The sequence below is a fragment of the Gavialis gangeticus genome, unplaced genomic scaffold (assembly GCF_001723915.1).
Source record: "Gavialis gangeticus isolate Ggan-Ray unplaced genomic scaffold, GavGan_comp1, whole genome shotgun sequence".
NCBI classification, from domain to species: domain Eukaryota; kingdom Metazoa; phylum Chordata; order Crocodylia; family Gavialidae; genus Gavialis; species Gavialis gangeticus.
Genome location: NW_017729004.1, coordinates 19,997,092 through 20,002,552, shown reverse-complemented (window position 1 = coordinate 20,002,552; position 5,461 = coordinate 19,997,092).

The window sequence follows — 5,461 nt, the reverse complement described above, 5'->3', positions numbered from 1 at the left end:
TTACATTTTAAACAATTAGGGCTGTGTGCAAGCAGTGAAATCTAGTTGGTCAGTCACTGGGACAGCTTATCACCATAGTCATATTAGTTGGTGCTTTAAATCCCTGCCAGAGGCCTACATAACCTTTCAAAGAAATTCCTTTATCTCTGTGATCTCAACTGAGTGTTTCTGTAGAGAAATGACAGCTTCATAGACTACATTGCACCTTTTAAGTACAACTTTATTTAAAAAGAACATACTTCTTTGTTTAAGATTTATTTTGAAAGGCACTGGAGTTGCCCATAAAGAAGTGTTTATACCAAGCGACTATGTATGCTTAATTCCATCCATTGTGCAGGTGATACTAAGGTAATGTCTAATTCCATAATAACTTGCATATTCGTCATCTATAATGACTTAACTCAAATACCGTGCATCTTACTCTTGTAATTAAGCACGTGGCTGAGTCTTTTTTTCGTGTGTTTGTTTTTGTTATTGCTCCTTTCTGAAATTTGGAGCTAAACTAAAATGTCCTGGGACAGATTATTCCTGTAGTGTGCATATTAGTCATCAAGTATAAAGCCATATTATTTCAGCCTTTCAGCAGCTTTGACTTGTTCCTCTTTTGGGCTCATGTTGCTCTAGCTGGATTTAGTGATAAAAACCTGGATGACAGTCAATTTGGAATAGAATGTGTGGATTACTATAGCTTGGTTGATTCCCATAGAAAGATGTGTGCTAATCTGGCTAGTTGGTAGATCTCTCTAGTTACTGTCATGATTGAGAGGCAGTGAGAAGGCCAGGAAGTACAAACCATAGGGGGTTCATTTTGGCATTCGGAAGTCCCTTGATAATGACATTTTGCTATTGTTTTACTGCTCAAAATGTTTTCCTGTACTTGCCAACATCATTTCCCTTTGCTGGGTTTTAGCTGCAACCAGCTGCAAATCAATTTTGTTGATCCAGCACTGGAAAAGCGAGTTTGTCTTGTGAGTTTCACGTGCAGCTGTAGAACTGGTGACTTGCATAGTGCTGGCATTGAAGTCCATATATGATGCTGAGATGACCCTTTGGAACTTAATTCTATCCCCCATTGAATTTACCATTGAATTTACCATATTTACTTGAATCTAGGATGACCCTGGCTTTAAGATCACTCACCCAAAATTAGATTTTTATACATGGAAAAAGTTATAAATTTGTTACAGTTTTCCATGTATAGAATCTAATTATTGGAGGGTTGTCTTTAACTCATCCCCTCTACCACCCCCACCATTGGGGTGGGGAGGGGCAGGTGGTATGGGGAGGTCTACCTTGCCCCCTGCTTGTGCCTGCCCTCGAGCCTGAGCCTGAATTGATTCAGTCTTTTCAAGTTAGTCTAACCTGGCTGGGCTAAATCAGTTTTGTAACCAGAAAGACATCCCAGAAATGCAGGCGCGTGCCTGCAGTGGCTCAGGCTAGAAGCCAGGGGTGGTAGAGCAGCCCTCCCTTCCATTCGACAGCGCTGAGCTGAGGGGGGCATGGCCAGGCCCCCCTGCAGGACACTGATCAGGGAGCTGTTTCCCCTCCCCTTAATAACAGAGCATTTATCAGCTCCGTTATCAGCATTTAACACCCCATCAGAAGACAAAGCCTTGCTCATTACAAGCTCTTTTTAAATAGCCTTTTTTCAATGGAAACGCATATCAGTCTCTGGCTTCTTTACTATTCATTCCATCTGGGAAGAGCACAGGCCAACTGAAGATGCTTCCTCAGCCTGACAAAGGGTTTTTAAATCCAAAAGCTTGCTAAGAATTTTTTTTCCAACTACTTAGTTTAGTCTAAGATATCAGAAAATATATCAGATTTATCCAAAGAACCTTGTCTGCCTTTTCCAGAGGAAAGAATACAGGGATTTTACCATCTGAGGTGTTGATTACCTCAAAAAGCCCTAAGCGGACACTGTCCTATCTGTCTTGCACAGCATTAGCTAGCATACCACATGCTGGCTACAGTCAACTCTGTGGGAGAGAGGAGGAAGGGATCTCTGATTAAGCAGTGAGTGGTGAGGGGCATGGGGAAGCCAGCAGACCCTGCTGTGCCTGTAAGTCTTTACCAGAGCTCTGGCTAGGGAGCAGAGGGCAGGGGCCAGCTCTGCTGTGGAGCAGAGAGCCCTTCCCAGCCCAGAGAGCATGCTGGGATGCTGGGGGTGTCTGGTTTAGCTTGAACAAGCAAAGGGTCTGGGACAGACGTTGCATAAATTGGTTTGACCCAAGTCAGTTACGTCTGATAGTACATTCAACCAGGTTTATCTCAGACCTGTTTCAGCCATTTTATGACTGGTTAATGTGCACTGAACATCTTTTGTGTTACAGGCTTAAAACAGTTTCTGATCACTTAAACTGGTTGATGTATAATGTCTGTCTCTAGTCCCCCTCTTCTCTCCCCTAACAAGTTCTGCCCCATTCTAGCCTGGGGCACTACATGGTCCTAGCTCAGCCCCTGTAGCAGCCATGCAGTTTATGTGCCACTGCTACAGGGCCAGGCTGGGGCTGTGCTCTGTGCCCCAGGTAGCAGGGAAGCAGAGGCTGCATTGGGGTGGGGGGAAAGGGGAGATAGCATGGTGCAAAAGCTGCAGGGGGGGAGGTGCAGGCAGCAGCTGCAGCTCTGACCCTGGGCCATAGTAGCCATCTCATCCCTTCTACCCTCCCTGCTCAATTCTAAGACAAGGGGCTTTTTCCTTATGTTAAATGGGAGGAAAAAGCCTCATCTTACAATTGAGTAAATACAGTAATCTGTTGACTCCTGTGAATTAGAAGCAAGTACTTTTGAAGCTGAGGAGCAGGTGCTGGTTCTGATTCCCCCCGCCCCCCAATTAATTTTTTTAGGATCCAAAAGTTTAAAAAAACAACTCTGTCCTGGGGCTGGGTGGGGCGGCCATTGATGGGGCTGGGAGAGCAGGTGGGGATGGGGACTGTTTGATTCGGAGGCTTGGCTGATTTGGCCGAATCGATTCAGGACAGTGGTTCAATCACCAAATCGAATCACTGTCCCCTGAATCAGCCGAATCTGAAGTGAATACTAGCTGCTTCACACAGGTGTAGCAGTCAGTATATGCTGGGCTGTCTGATCTCCTTTTCCATGTTATGTTGGATTTTTGTCGAAGGCTCCATAGCCTGATTGCAGTCGATTCAGGTTTACCCATGCCTTACATGGGAGTTTATGACCAGGAGGGTATGAATATGGTAGTTGTGTAGTGGGGTGTGGTTGTTATTCCATTGCTCTTCCCACTTTCTCTGGGGCCATGATGAAAGTATGGTGTTTCCTGCTTCCTCCGTGATATTTCTGGCTGTGTCTTGAACCTTTTAAAAAGTGAGTATGCAGCTGGCAACTGCAGCTGCTCTCCCCTTTTTTCCCATTCTTGAACTCCAGTGGAAGTGGCAACTGGAGAGTGGAGAGCTCCCAGCTGCCATTTTTACATGCACAGTGGGTGCAGCTGGGAGACCTGAGAGCTTTCCACTTCCCACTACATGATGTAGGGCTCTCTCACATATTGGAGTTTGAGGAATTTTATGTTTCATTCTCAGACTTGCACAACCTTGCATGTACAATACAGCCTAAGCAGCCTAAGACTGTATGATGAGAAATTCAGTAAGTTCTTTCTAATTATTCATTTCCAAACTTCCTAGTTTCTTGTGCAGAGTAATTCTTGTTGTTATCCAGACTTCATTGAAACGTACTTCCAACCTTAATTCTTCAACAATGTTTTGTTTAAGAATATCCATATTTGTTCAGTGCCAAAACTTTAAATAGGGCTGGGGGTGTGTGTGTGTGTGTGTGTAAAATTCTTAATTGGAAAAGTCTCTAGAAAGTAATTAACCCTATTTTAAGCAGGTTTCCCCATTTCTTCTTGCTTTTTAGCCCTTTTCCTCAGAGTTGAGAGACAGGCACACAGCTTCTGCTTTTATAAAATGCACACAATTACCAGTGTTTTAAAATGTGTTTTATAACTTCTCTGATTCAGTTTTTTCTAATCCGTGCATGCACACGCTTTAAACATTCTTTAGGAAATTTTTAAGTACCACAAATTTAGGGTGGTGAAGGCTTTCTTCCTGCCTTCCCCCTGAAAAATCTTATTTTGGGATGGGATGGCTTTACTGCTTTAGAGATGGCTTTTTTTTTTCTTTCTGAATGAGTGTTGGAAATTCAATGAAAGTCAAATTCAGTGTAGAAGCTAAATTGCAACTGTCATTATTGGTTTCAACCTGAAGTTGTTTTTCTCCAATCTAACACTGTCTTCCTGGGACTGGTACCCTAAAAATTATTTAAACCTCTTAATGGCCAAAACTGACTGAGAGAAACTCAATCCTTGCTCTCTGCCTCCAAAAAGCTAACAAAACCAAACAAGTGTACTTCTCCTGTCCTGTTAAGTATTAGCATAATGTGAAGTACTTAAACTAAGCCCAGGAATATTTTGTTGTCATATACATACATTTTTCCATCTGGTCTGTTCTATAAATAAAAAGGAAAATGCATCTCTGTTTTCTGTGACTTTAGTACCTCAATTTTTGCTAATATTTAATTGTATATAAAAACTTATTTTAGTATATTTTTAAGAATAGCTTGCTATCTTGAAAAATTATTAATCTAATCCAAGCTAAGTATAAGGTATTCAAGTTCTTGAGTACTTTGTATATATAAGTATGTTTCCTCCTCTTTGTTCCTGAATTGTTGGCTAATAACTAGCCAAACTTGTTTTGTAGGGATTCTAATATCTTAAATTACTAGTTTTTTGTTTACTGTTAAATGCTATGAGGTAAGCTCATTTACTTTGTTTTTGTCTTTAAAGCCAATACTCTGAATTGGTTCCAGGATGTTAGGAACTAAATTAGAATAATGGAAAATTAAAGTTCTGTTTAATTGCGTTGATAGTGTCATGCATTCTTCTCAACAACTGTTACCCAAATTCTTTATTTTCTGGGAAGACCAAACTCTGCAGCTAAATACCAGGAAAAAGAGTCCCCAAAATTGTCTACTCTGAGCTCTGCAGCCAGGAAAATCATTTAAAAATAACAACACCCCAACCTAAAACCTTTACATTTTGAAATGTATTCTGCTTTAGTTGTGCGCTGAAGCAGCACATTGCCGAGATATCCTGTTTCCTTCTTCTCTGAAAAAAGGTTTTACTTCTGAAATTGTACTAGACAGCTGTGTGCTCCTGTCATAATGTGACTTACAAGGTGCAAAGGATTTTTTGTGTCCAAACACTGTGAGCTAAGGCATTAACATTGTATTTCAAGCAAAATAAGAGTAGTAGATGTGGCTCAAATCTTTTCTCAGTGATGCATAATATTATGAGCATTTTATCTGACTTTCAGAAGTATCCCACACAAATGCTTTTTTAACTTTCCAAGTTAAAAAACTGGAAGTTTTTACTAAAGCTTTTTTCCTAATTAATAAAAGTTTGGCATTTTGTTGATTTCCCCCCCCCCCCCCCCCCCCC